This window comes from Schistocerca piceifrons, chromosome 11 (assembly GCF_021461385.2).
Source record: "Schistocerca piceifrons isolate TAMUIC-IGC-003096 chromosome 11, iqSchPice1.1, whole genome shotgun sequence".
Taxonomy (NCBI): Eukaryota; Metazoa; Arthropoda; class Insecta; order Orthoptera; family Acrididae; genus Schistocerca; species Schistocerca piceifrons.
This window is the reverse complement of record NC_060148.1, coordinates 103,535,919-103,550,878: the sequence shown is the minus strand read 5'-3', so window position 1 is coordinate 103,550,878 and position 14,960 is coordinate 103,535,919. Positions and strand designations below refer to the sequence as shown.

At 43.3% G+C, this 14,960-nt stretch overlaps 1 protein-coding gene across 1 annotated transcript in view; it reads right to left on the bottom strand.

Moving 5' to 3' along the window:
* Window positions 1-14,960, bottom strand: part of LOC124719755 (ankyrin repeat domain-containing protein 17-like) — a 62,148-nt gene that overhangs the window by 44,174 nt on the left and 3,014 nt on the right. The gene's annotated exons all lie outside the window — the stretch shown is intronic.

Here is a 14,960-nt window from a genome sequence, read left to right as displayed (position 1 = left end):
AACGAAGTTTTCCAGATGAATCATTCATATAATTTATGCCACACAACATTTTCACCGTGTACATGATTACGGCGCGATTCACTCTTAAGAGCCTGGCAGAAGGTTCATCGAATTACCCTGCGACTAATTCTTTCCCGTTCTACTTCCCCAAGAGCGCGCGAGAAAAATGCACACTTCAACACGTTCCACGACAACTTTATTTCTCTTGTTTTATTACGATGGTCTTTTCACTCTATGCAGCGAAATATTCTGGTATTGGCAGGACAAAACTGATGACTGAAATTACCGTGAAAAGATCTCGCCCCGACGAAATGGCCTTTCACTTATTGTCATCGCAACTCGCGTGTCATATCCGTGGCACTTTCTCCCCTACTTAGTAATAAAACAAAACAAACTGTCCTCCTTTGGACTTTTCCGATGTTCTCAGTCAATCGCATCTGGTAAGCACCCCTTCTCCACAGCAAACATTCCGAACGAGGAGACGTCAAGGGATCACCAATTTAGTAGCGTGGTGTCGGCCGTCTCTCCAGTAGCTCTATTGTATCTACTAAGTGTTCTGCCAATAAAATGCGCTCTTTGGTTCGCCTTCACAACAACATTTTCTATGTGTTCTTTCCAATTTCAGTTGTACGTAATGGTAATTTCAGTCGGTTTTGCATATAGGTTAACACGTCATTATGTAGGATCAGTTGCCAGTATCCGTACAAACAAGTTACCGTCTCCAAATCATTTTGCATTTGCTTTAGATGTTCTGCTGACCTTAGCAGACGGTAAATGTCATTTTATACAGTCTAAAATGGCTGCTGAGATTATCTAGTAAAGCAATTACGTACGTCAGGAACGGCAGAGGACCTTCAACACTTCCTCGGAGCACCATAGATGCACCTTCTGTTTTACTCGATGACTTTCCTCGAATGACTACGAACTGCGACCTTTCTGCGAGGAAATGACGAATCCAGTCGCACAACTGGGAAGGCGCTCCCTGGACACGCCGTTTCAAATGGTTCAAATGCCTCTAAGCACTATGGGACTTAACATCGGAGGTCATCAGTGCCCTAGACTTAGAACTACTTAAACCTAACTAACCTAAGGCCATCACACACATCCGTGCCCAGCCGGCCGCGGTGGTCTCGCGGTTCTAGGCGCGCAGTCCGGAACCGTGTGACTGCTACGGTCGCAGGTTCGAATCCTGCCTCGGGCATGGATGTGTGTGATGTCCTTAGGTTAGTTAGGTTTAAGTAGTGCTAAGTCCTAGGGGACTGATGACCACAGCTGTTAAGTCCCATAGTGCTCAGAGCCATTTGAACATCCGTGCCCGATGCAGGATTCGAACCTGCGACCGTAGCAGCAACGCGGTTCCGGACTGAAGTGCCTAGAACCTATCGGCCACAGCGGCCGGCGACACGCAGTTCGATTACAAGTTGCATGTGAGGACCGCTGTCATGAGCCTTCTCGAAATTCATAAATATGGAATAGATTTGAGATCCTCTGTCGACAACGCTCGTTATTTGGTGTGAAAAAAAAGAGCTAGTTGTGCTTTACAAGAAATTTATTCTGAACAAATCGCTTTCTTTGAGGTAACTCATTTTCGAAATTATTCTGCAGATTGATTCCAGTGATGTGAGGCTGTCTTTCATCGCATTACTCCCATTTCCTTTCTTGAGTACTGGTGTGACCCGTGTGACTTTACTGTTTTTAGCTACGAATGTTTCTTCGTATGAGTGGTTGTACGGGGTCCATCAGACCAGCCTTGATGCTGACTATTTACTTTACCAAAGTAGAATATTCAACAAGTAGAAGATTAATCACCTCTAAAGTATCACTGCACTGTTGTGTTCCATAACAACGTCTGAAGCAAGAGATCAAACTGGTAACTGTATCTTTCAGCATCACTCAGTACGGCTGTAAATACGCATACAGAGTCCGGCAGGTTATGTGGGGGCTCAGCATGAAAATACCACCAGTGGCTGTCTTGAGCTCCAGTGGGCAGAGTTCAGCAGTACTGTGCGACACGCTTCCGGCACGAGTGCGCCGGCCAGAGTGGTGAGGGAGGAGGGCCGACACCCGCCGTGGTTCCGCACCAGCGTTAGGAGGCAAACACAGCTCCACTGCAAAACTACGCGCGGCCAAAACCCCACAGCAGAACTAAATTAGAGTAAGGAGAGCCTTATGTGCAGCATTCAACGAATTTAGAAGTCAAATCCTGTCTACCAACTTCACAGGATGTACTGGTACCAGGAAGTTTTAGTCCCACTTTAAGTGAATAAATAGGTCGAAAACATCTGTCCACCCCAACCCCCGTTTTTACACTTCCCTCCACTACTAAATTGGGGATCCCTTGCTGTCTGAGAATGTGTCCTGTCAACTGATGCCTTCTTCTAGTCAGGTTGTGTCACAAATTTCTTTGCGCGGCAATTCTATTCAGTATCTCATTACTTACGTGATCTACACATCAATTCTTGTGCATTCTTCTGTAGCACTGCAATCTAAAACCTTTGTTCCTTTCCTGTCTGAACTTTTTATCGTCGTCATTTCACTTCCAGAAAAGGCTACACACTAATACTGTCAGGAAAGACTTCTTAATATTTAAATTTATATTCGAATTGTAAACATTTCTCTTCTTCGGAAACGCTTTTCTCGCCCTTACCAGTGTGCATTTTATATCTTCTCTACTTTGTCTACCATCAGTTAAGCATAACTAGCAAAGGTCACCTACTACTTTTAGCGTCTCTTTTCCTAATGTAATTTCGTCAGAATCGCCTTGTTGATCTTTTATCTTGCTTCCACGACACTGTCCATTAAGTTTAACTTCTCTTCCAATTCCTCAGAAAACCTCAAAAACTTGGATTACAGAGAAAAGCCCCAAATACTAAACGTCCTTTCCGAAAACTGTTTCACTGACGAATATTGGTCCGTAGTTCCGCCTTTAATAATCGCACAAACGTCAAAATAGCAGATATCGAAACATGCGACCATGTGATAGAAAACCAAGTGGAATCGCAAGAGAAAGTGCTACTGCGCTTTTTCTGAGAACTGTCTTGAGCCGCTATTTCGGGAACCCACACACATTGGGAATGTTTTAGACGATTAAACTACAAAGTGACCTGACTTTATAGATACTGTAACTATAAGGACAGGAATTGATGATCTCTCTTTCAACGTAGGGACGATGGTTACTGAAGCTATACATGCTTCACGAAGCCTTCATAACTCACTTTGCCAAGTACCTGAGAAAACTCTTAATCCCACGGCACAGCTGGGGTGTGATCCAAAAGGAGAAAGTAACCTACTTCCAGCCGCTTTACGGTGTGTGGTGGAGGGTACTTTCAGCACCAGGGCCTTTCTGCGCTCTGCCGGCGCGCCGCCTTCTCTGCCGCACATGCCCTTCCCCCCCCCCCCCCCCCCCTCCTTCCTTCACCCGCTACTGCCAGTACTTTTCCGCGGGTGTGGCCGCACTGCGTCAGCTGCTCGGGGAAGTCCCGGCCTCTGTGCAGCCCGGGCTGGCCGCAGCGGACGCAGATGTCTCCACCGGCGGACGGCCGCTCCCTGGCGGCAGACCGCTCTCTCCCGGCGGCTGTGTTGTGTGTCTCCCCAGTGTCCAGGCTTGCAGACACAGTGTTTACTTCCGCGCCTGTCTGTCAACAACAGGACGCCAGCCGCACCCGAGTATTCTGGCTGTTGTGTCGTTTGTGCCCCGAAAGAGGCTTCCAGCGCGGAAGCTTCACTCTTGCCAGCTGAGCTAGCCGCCCACGCCTTACGACACAACTTTAAACATGTCCAGATGCGCAAGCTTCATCTGTCGTGCGTCACAAAATTAAAATGTCAGCAAGTTTTACAACAGTATACGCAACCCCGAAGCGTTCACGGTTCATTCTGTTACCTCCTTTATACGGAAGATATGCAAGCGTCACATCTGACACACTAAAAAAACTTACAAAATTGCAATTTGTGATGTTTTTCCGATAGACAATCTGTTTGCGTGTGAGAAACATAACCCCAGTAGAAACGTTACCACCGATCTGTGGTTCATCTAGCTTGGAAAGAGTTTTACATTTATTGTGAAATTTATTCCCATTTCGCGAATCCGAATTGACGTCCGCTATTTGCGAAACATGAAACGTTTTGCCGGAGCGGGACTCGAACCCGAATCCCGCACAAACTTCCATGTGCCACAAACGGCTCACGTAAATCCAGATTCGTGAAATGCGAATCCATTTCGCTTTATTTACGCAGCTGTAATCGTGAGACGAGAGAGAGTGTATGCACCTCCCAAGGGCAGTGTAATGAGATACAGAGATGGTATTGACACAGCCATTGTAACCATCGAGTTCTATTTGTTTCAGAATATCTAGGCGTTACTTTAGCTCCATTAAGGATCTAGTTGAATACACTGGAATATGCAGTTGGAACTATCGTGCATTGACGGAGACGGAGACTATTGGGTTAAGATTTCCCACAGCAGTCTTGTCAGGGCGCGAACAAGCGCATACATCTGTGACGTGGCCCACTTATACTTTGATAACGATTTGTCTCTACTTCGAAATTACGCTGTCTGCTTCGCGAGCGGTAGTTTCAACTCTCATTTCTTGCACAGAAGGACGCAGATTTCATTTCCATTCCGAGCTCAGTAGCAAACTGCACTCGTGAATGACGTTAGCAGGAGAGTGTCGTACACATTGATGTCTTCTGATGGCACTTAAACGATGTGAAAACGGCGTCTTCCTTATAGGTAAAACACAGCACATGTCGATAATTTTGAAATTCGTCTCTGCTTGTACGTATTTAAACTGATGTCTGCATATAACTACCGAAAAGAGGTATCACGTTTTTGTGAATAAAGTTAACACACTAGAGAGAACAAGGCGGGCTTCATGTCGTACAGACAAATGTGCCCGCCGATATGCAGCATGTAACACCATAGCTCTAATGCTCTACTGATTCATTTTGCCTTTTGTTTTATTTAATGTCACATCGTCGAGTTTCTGTAAATGATGTTTGATTGAATCGATGACAAAACTGTGTAGTCCTTTCTTTGTAAAAACTCTGATGTCATGGTTTGATTCTATGCAATGTAGTGTATCTATCATTTAAATTCTTTGTCTCATTTGGGGGGAGACAAAACTTAATGTATATAATTGTAATTTTGTTTAAATAATTTTTTGTAGAAATGTCAATATATGCTAATGTTCTGTTCTTTTTTTTTAATGTTTGTTTGCTGTTATGTAAACTGCTGACCTTCACTTAGGGTTCTTAAGTTATTTCATATGCAAAAGGTGTTGTGGTTCCCCTCGGGAACGGAACTTTGTAGCACGCGCTAAACGTGGTGGGCATGGACAGAAAGGTGGAACCAAGAGTCAGTCGGGGCCGAGCTACCAAACTGTCAACTGCTCACGTAAAAGTTGTGTATTGTGCTGGTACCGAGAGAGGCTTTCCGTGGCGCTTTCCAATGCCTCGGATGGGTGGATAAAGAGCTGGAACTATTCTTGAATTGATATCTATCGTCTCCACCAAGAAATGACAGGGTCCAGCAGTTCGACCTGCAAATCCACCTACCTACATGCAATCGCCACCACATTGCGCAGCCACTGAAAAGGAACCAAGGAATAGTAGAAGTGTATGGTGAAGGATCAGCTCATTGGATGTTTTAGTGCGGACAAATACAAGGTAACTTATACTCGAACTCTTATACCTACCTTGATTTTTTTATCCTTAGTCACACAACCACTTAGGGTCCTTCCCATGCTAAAGTGATTACCGAGTGTCTTTATTGAAAGAACATTAAAGCTCAGTGTTTGAGCAGAACTGAGTAATATAGTAAATAATGCTTGCTGAAAGTAATTTCTCTATTGAAACTGCTTATCAAAATTTTATTGCCAACTTCTAAAGTGAAAGTCCTCAAAACTGAGGCTTATGAAGTTTGCTTAGTAAATGATGACAGTGCAGTCTGTTGAAAATCAACCAAAGGCGAGCTGTTGTCTTATAACCACATCAAGTTGTGTTCTACTGCAGTAAGAGTTGAGAACTAATACTATTGAAGGTTACATGTTCGTACTTGTTAAGGCCTTGTTTCTTTAGCGTATTGAAATTGTGTTTAGTATGCACTCAAAGTAGTTTCTACTATTCTTGCAATTCAAGTGAAATTCTGTACAATATTGGGTTCCTCTTGTGTATTAAAAGTGACGATTAATGGTGTAACAGGGGCAACAGTTTGTCTATTGTGCTCATGCTAGATAACGATTCATAGAAAGACCACTATCTATGAAAACAATAATTTCTTTATTCAAAAGACAGTGAGGAGTAATCTGTTGGTTAATTCCATTTAATTTTCATTTTAAGTAGAAAGGTGCTTAGTAGCGAAAGACTTAATCTACGCACAGTACCTAAATTTTCTGTGGACCATATCCATATTTCATGTCAGATAGGAATTTGTTTGAAAAGTAATATTAAATCTGTGTCCAATTTACGATTCTACAGTGAATATTAATAGTAACGATATTGAGAGGACTAAGTCTTCAAGGTAATAGTGTGTTTTGTTATGTGTTATATTTATGCAAATAGTTTGTTCTGATTTGGTAGCTCCAGCCCTAACGTGAACATGCTATATTCAGGTGCCAGAGTTCATTGCACTCGCGTGTGGCAAAGTATATATTGTGTTGGTCCGTTACAGTTACTCACACCTATTTTGTCGAACAAGAATGTCAATCATTCTTTTGCCTAATTAGGTTGGTGACCGTTTTCTTTATTCTTTGAACAGTGTAGATCGGTAAGATATTGTTTGTTACTGTTTAAATATTTACGTAATTTTGTGTTTCACTTCCGATAAACCACCTCCGTTAGGTACAACACGGTCAACATAACAAAATTCCTGTCAGAGGGTAACACTGCTCTGCTACTTTATACTATAACTGCTTGAATAAAAATAATTTCATTATACGAACTGCCTCCAGTTTTGAGGTTATGGTATAACAGTAGCTGTATTTGACAAAAGTGTTATACGTGGCTTTTCTGGGACAGGACTATTTGCTCTTTCGGGGCACAGTACGTAATATACCAAATTTGGTATCTGATTGCACACGCTACGTACAACCGGTTGCAGTGTTACAAGCAGCCTGTGTCGGCAGCTTCAGCAGCATTTGGTCTGGACTGGGGATACGCCGCGACGCTGCAGAAACAGTCTGTGTGCGCCTCGCGCCGCCCTGTACGACCGAAGGTGTACCACGTGTGGAGGAGCCGCCGCCAACGGCACTCTTAGACCTGAACTCCAGAAAGTAAGTTGCTTATATATGAACGCTAATCAAGAAGAGACGATATAATGTTTTCCTAACAGAATATATGAATCAAAATCAACTGACAAAGTATTCTACATCTACATCTACATTTATACTCCGCAAGCCACCCAACGGTGTGGCGGAGGGCACTTTACGTGCCACTGTCATTACCTCCCTTTCCTGTTCCAGTCTCTTATGGTTCGCGGGAAGAACGACTGTCTGAAAGCCTCCGTGCGCGCTCTAATCTCTCTAATTTTACATTCGTGATCTCCTCGGGAGGTATAAGTAGGGGGAAACAATATATTCCATACCTCATCCAGAAACGCACTCTCTCGAAACCTGGCGAGCAAGCTACACCGCGATGCAGAGCGCCTCTCTTGCAGAGTCTGCCACTCGAGTTTGTTAAACATCTCCGTAACGCTATCACGGTTACCAAATAACCCTGTGACAAAACGCACCGCTCTTCTTTGGATCTTCTCTATCTCCTCCGTCAACCCGATCTGGTACGGATCCCACACTGATGCGCAATACTCGAGTACAGGTCGAACGAGTGTTTTGTAAGCCACCTCCTTTGTTGATGGACTACATTTTCTAAGGACTCTCCCAATGAATCTCAACCTGGTACCTGCCTTACCAACAATTAATTTTATATGATCATTCCACTTCAAATCGTTCCGCACGCATACTCCCAGATATTTTACAGAAGTAACTGCTACCAGTGTTTGTTCTGCTATCATATAATCATACAATAAACTGACAACTGACAAAGTATTCTACATCTACATTTATACTCCGCAAGCCACCCAACGGTGTGTGGCGGAGGGCACTTTACGTGCCACTGTCATTACTGTATTGGCGCATTTGTGGACGTCACGGACACACGCACTCTGAGAATAGAGATTGGCCAATGGCGAGTGTCTCAGAAACAGCCATTCAGCAGCGATCCGGTAATATTCTCGCTCGCCACCCTGTCGTGACACGGGAATATTACTATCCGTGAGTTCAGCAGCGCAATTCGCCTGGAAGAGCTGAACAAACTGGCACTCGCCACCCCACTGCGTGGTTCGGCCTCTGCCAGCCCGACTGCCGTCCCTCCACTCCTGAGGGCGTGGAGCGGCTCCCACTCCCTCTCTCCCTCCCTCCCTCCCTCCCCCCCAGAGCACGTCTCTGCGCTCAGCGTCCCGGGCAGCGTCGGCGCTATGCGACACGGCGTTTTACCGCGGGGGAAGCTGTTAGGGCGTAGGCGGGAGCGCGCGCATTTCCCGCCGCGGGTAAATTGTTCGTACGAAGCGCTGTTCCACAGGACACTTTCTCCCGGGAGAAAACGCGCGGATTTTCGGTGGCAGAACCGCTCGACCGCGGCTGCTCGCGCACCGACTGTCAGCCTGCTGTGTGGAGCGGGGCAGGGTGGACGAGGACGTCCTTTGGCTGTCGCTGTGCGCACTTCCGGTTCTCAAACTATACGGCTTCTTGAGCAAGAAGAGGAGGAGGACACCAAAATTTTCGACGAAGAAATGGCTGCAAAGAAGAGAGGAGAGTCTCTCACCTACAAATGTTGCCAATTTTAGAGTGTGGTGATTTCTACAATTACCTAAGAATGGATGGAGAAACTTACCAGCACTTTCTTTCCCTTCGTGAGCCCTTTACCACAAAGACAGGAGACACATATGGGGAGAGCTGCGGCACCGCATGAGAAATCAGCGCCAACATTAAGGTACTTAGCTACTGGCCCTACATACCGTCATCTGCACCACTGTGTTGCTATTTCACAACTGGGTCTCTCGAAAATTATGCCAGATACTTGTGCCGCAATTTTCTATGCTTTGATAAATGAACACATGGAGGTAGGTTGTAAATTTAAAAAAAGTTGACGTTATATGTAGCTGTGTTTTTCCTTCCTATGTTACAGTTCCCAAGGTCTCAAGAGGGATGGATTTACAATGCAAAAGAGTTCCGAAATGTCTTGATCATATCGACGGCGAACACGTGCGCATTAATCCTCCCTGCTCCTGGAGAGTGGTAACTACAGTGGCTACTGTTGTAACATGGTGCTGCTTGCAACAGTAAACGCAAATTACGAGTTCACTATGGAGGCTTTGGAACCAATGACGGGATACCAGATGGTGGCGTTGTGCGAAACACAGTATTTTGCAACAAACCGAAGAAAAGTTAAGAATACCGTATGAATCTTGTGTCATAGGTCACAAACTGCCGTATGTTTTTGCAGGAGAGATGCCTTCTGCGTAAGGCACGATTTTATTGATCCCTATAGTCTCAAGGTACTAAATTCTGAGAAGGTGGTTTGCTATTATCCCCTATCCCGTTGTCTAAGAACTGTGGAGAACGTGTTTCCGACTCTCTCTTCCACATTCCAGTCCTTTAAAAATCGATACAGAAAATACGCAGAATGCGGCGCCTGCCTGCTGTGTACTCTGTAACTACTTACGACGAAGATGCGGCCAGCTCTACGCAGCACCAAGCACGTTTTACGCACAAAACCCGGACGACGGTGCTTCTGCTGAAGTAGAGGTACCATGTTCTGAATATTGCCACTAATGGATGCGGGGAGCAGACTGGGCAGTCGCTGGGTTTATCTACCTGTTTGCGAAGCTATAATTTCGTATTTAATACTTCTGTTACTCTCACTTGCGTATTACGACGATATGCAGTTTAACTTATACACGACATTTCTGAACTCTTCAAAACGGGTCATTTTCATTACTTTTTGTCTTGCGTAAGTCTCAAGATATGTAATGTCAGCGGCTGCCCATGTTTCCAAAACAGTGACTGACCATCAACGGATAAGCCTTAGAGGGCTAAAAAAAATGAAATTTGCTATAGATTTCTCTCGAACACATGTAGCAAATATGTGCGCAAATGTTTTAATTCTGACGCCATTCAGTCCCTTCAGGAAAACTAATAACATAGTAGTATACGCCTAGTCTTGCCGTTATTGCACTGGAAATGACAAAATTCTACCGTCGTTGTAGGCTGGACGTGAAAATTTACACTGCTCTTTAATCGTGTCATTTGAACCTCAAGTAAAGAAGTTTGTAAGTGACAGCGTCACAGTCGCGCATTCTTTCGTAACAAAGAATGCTATTAACGCCGAAGCACGATTGCGGCAAATTTTTGGCACAAAAAGCCACACAGAAGTCGAGGCGTTTCGGAGAGATCCCTTGTGCTTTGCTTTGTCAGCACGCCTTGGACTTCTCGCGCAAATTTTAACACAAGAACAGCCAAACAAAGCACTGCAGCGTTGCATAGTACAAAAAAAAAAGTGTTGTATCTGATAGCTTCCCTTTCATCAGCTAATCTCAAAGCAGGAGCGTGACGTCACAGATGAAAAGAGAAGCATGCAATATTTGATTTCACGAAGCAAAACATCACGACAACACTTCGAGAATCCGCCTGCTGCTAATCCAGCCTTCGCCTCAGTCTAACCGAGGTGCAGGGGAGCGCAGCAGGTCTCTCACTCACCACAGCCTTAGTTCCATAAAATTGTGAAAATACTGAAATGAAGAAGGTTGTATACATAGAAGAATCCTGGAGATAATACAAGGTATCAGATGGATTATATAATGGTAAGACAGATTTAGGAACCAGGTTTTAAATTGTAAGACATTTCCTGGAGCAGATGTGGACTCTGACCGCAGGCTATTGGTTATGAACTGTAGATTAAAAACTGAAGAAACTGCAAAAAGGTGGGAATTTAAGGAGATGCGACCTGGATAAACTGACTAAACCAGACGTTGTACAGAGTTTCAGGGAGAGCATAAGGGAACAATTGACAGGAATGGGGGAAAGATATACAGTAGAAGAAGAATGGGTAGCTCTGAGGGATGAGGTAGTGAAAGCAGCAGAGGACCAAGCAGGTAAAAAGACGAGGGTTAGTGGAAATCCTTGGGTAACAGAAGAAATATTGAATTTAATTTATGAAAGGAGAAAATATAAAATGCAGTAAATAAAGCAGGCAAAAAGGAATACAAACGTCTCAAAAATGAGATCGACAGGAAGTGCAAAATGGCTAAGCAGGGATGGCTAGAGGACAAATGTAAGGATTTAGAGGCTTATCTCACGAGGGGTAAGATAGATACTGCCTACAGGACAGTTAAAGAGACCTCTGGAGAAAAGATAACCACTTGTATGAACATCAAGAGCTCAGATGGAAACCCAGTTCTAAGCAAAGAGGGGAAAGCAGAAAGGTGGAAGGAGTATTAGAGGGTCTATACGAACTTAAGGACAATATTCTGTAAATAGAAGAGAATGTAGATGAAGAAATGGGAGATACAATAGTGCGTGAAGAGTTTGACAGAGCCCTGAAAGACCTAAGCCGAAACAAGGCCCCGGGAGTAGACAACATTCCATTAGAACTATTGACGGCCTTGGGAGAGCCAGTCCTGACAAAACTCTACAATCTGGTGAGCAAGATGTTCGAGCCAGGCGAAATACCCTCAGACTTCAAGAAGAATATAATAATTCCAATTCCAAAGAAAGCAGCTGTTGACAGATGTGAAAATTACCGAACTATCAGTTTAATAAGTCACAGCTGCAAAATACTAATGCGAATTCTTTACAGACGAATGGAAAAACTGGTAGAAGCAGACCTCGGGGAAGATCAGTTTGGATTCCGTAGAAATGTTGGAACATGTGAGGCAATACTGACCTTACGACTTATTTTAGAAGCTAGATTAAGAAAAGGCAAACCTACGTTTCTCGCATTTGTAGACTTACAGAAAGACTTTGACAATGTTGGCTTGTATACTCTCTTTCAAATTCTAAATGTGGCAGGGGTAAAATACAGGGAGAGGAAGGCTATTTACAATTTATACAGAAATCAGATGGCAGTTATAAGAGTCGAGGGGCCTGAAAGGGAATCAGTGGTTGGGAAGGGAGTGAGACAGGGTTGTAGCCTCTCCCCGATGTTATTCAATCTGTATATTGAGCAAGCAGTAAAGGAAACAAAAGGAAAATTCGGAGTAGGTATTAAAATCCATGGAGAATAAACAAAATCTTTGAGGCTCGCCGATGACATAGTAAATCTGTCAGAGACAGCAAAGGACTTTGAAGAGCAGTTGAACGGAATGGACAGTGTGTTGAGAGGAGGATATAAGATGAACATCAACAAAAGCAAAACGAGAATAATGGAATGTAGTCGAATTAAGTTGGGTGATGCTGAGGGAATTAGATTAGGAAATGAGACACTTAAAGTAGTAAAGGAGTTTTGCGATTTGGGGAGCAAAATAACTGACGATGGTCGTAGTAGAGAGGAAAGCGTTTCTGAAGAAAAGAAATTTGTTAACATCGAGTATAGATTTAAATGCCAGGAAGTCGTTTCTGAAAGTATTTGTATGGAGTGTAGCCATGTATGGAATTGACACAAGGACCATAAATAGTATGGACAAGAAGAGAACAACAGAAGCTTTCGAAATGTGGTGCTACAGAAGAATGCTGAAGATTAGATGGGTAGATGACATAACTAATGAGGAGGTATTGAATAGATTTGGGGGGAAGAGTTTGTGGCAGAACTTGACCAGAAGAAGGAATCGGTTGGTAGGACATGTTCTGAGACATCGAGGGATCACCAATTTAGTATTGGAGGGCAGCGTGGAGGGTAAAAATCGTAGAGGGAGACCAAGAGATGAATACACTAAGCAGATTCAGAAGGATGTAGGTTGCAGTAGGTACTGGGAAATGAAGAAGCTTGCACAGGATAGAGTAGCATGGAGAGCTGCATGAAACTAGTCTCAGGACTGAAGACCACAACAACAACAAACTGAAATGAACGCAGCACCACAAACATGTCGGCATGACGTCACGGGTTCTGATTCGCGAGTCGATTGCAGGACACGCAATGCTGACACACGAAACAGCGCCCGACGACTGGTTGCTTTATAGATGAGTTGACGCGTGTTATCTTACGTTACGCATGTATGAGAGGAGTTTAGGAACGGTTTGAAATTATTCTTAACATGTGTTCGGGGTGGGCAAGTGCTCTCATTCTGAAACACAGCGTGAATACAGTGTGGCTAGTTGACACTCCTTTTTAAACAAAAGAAAATCTCTCGCGCGACTAAATGTTCGACACACCAATCTCCCAGTGCGCGCACATGTTAATGTGGGTGTGTCTATGTGTGTGGGGCGGGGTGACATTAGGGGAATTTATCTCAAGTGTTTGAAATGTTGTCTGAAGTTGGTTCCGGGTCGCTAACTGCCCACATTCTGAAGTACTGGGTGAATGACGACCACGTATTTCAGCACTGTGAGTTACGTCACCTCGAGACACGCCAAGTTTCCAACTGTGATACATCCCATTTTCTTAGCAATCACGGAGACAACAAGAAGAACTGCACCGCAAGATGATTATTTCTACACCAAGCCAGGTATTTCCAACGCAGCTCTTCAACAAATATCAGAACAGCCATCAGACTTCATAAAACCATACTCAACATTAAGTTCAATAAACTATGTTTGGCTTATAAAATTGTACCTAACTATATAACAATAAATGTAAACAACATGTCACCAGCAGCACAGCAGACAAAACGTAAGGCAGAAATCATGTGGATAAAGCCAGAAATCTGGTCTTTGTATTCCAAAAAACAGACACTGAATATTGAATTATACAGATTGCATATAGAACTAGCTAATCACATAACACACCCATCATTTTTTGATTAACAAATGTACAGGGTTAGAGCATACACAGATACCATAATAGGCAGGAAACAGACAATCCAACAAAAGAAACTCACAAAAATGTTAAATCACACAAACACCCACCATTCCCACTACCGATACAACAAACACACCTTTCACAAAGGAGTGATCAATCTAACAGACATAAAATTATCTGAACAAGAAAGCAGCCTACTTGAAAAGGGTTCCAAACATAACATTAACACAGTGGTGTCACACAGGACAGTAGAAAATATCATAACAGAAACTGAAAACATCATGAAGCAACAAGAAAGACTAAACACACCTGAATTCAATGCAAACCTAACAAGAGAACTAATTGCTGAGGAAATAAGAAACAATCAAAGAAAACAAAACCACCATAAAAGAAAACACTAGGACTCCTGAAGAAAAAACCTACAGAAAACTACAGAATAAATTAACACAAGAAAATGCCATCATCACAAAATCTGACAAAGGTAATTCAATAGTAGTCATACAAACAGGAATACATTCACAAAACATTAGAATTCATCCAAAGCAACAACATCATAGAATTAACCAGTGAGCCAACAAACCGATACCAAAGTAAGTTACAGAAAACCCTGAGAAACATAGAAACAATTTTCACAGAAACACAGATTAAATAAATGATACAGTAAAATCCCAAGGCCCCCACCCTAAAATCATTGCCTTAAGTTCACAAACCCGGAATACCCATATGTCTTAATAAACTTCACCAAAGCCACAAAATACCACTTCGCCAAACACACTCTGCTGCAGACAATATACAAATACACTGACAACAGAAGTCTTAGACAAAGTAAGAAATGGAAACATACCAAACACAGCATCATTGGTTTCATTTGATATAATTTCAATGTACACACACATCCCAACAGAAGAAACCATCAACATAATAGAAAGAAACCTCCAACTACAAGGAAACATACCCACAACAAACATACAAGAAATATTAGCCATACTCAGGCTCATCACAGAACAGAACTACTT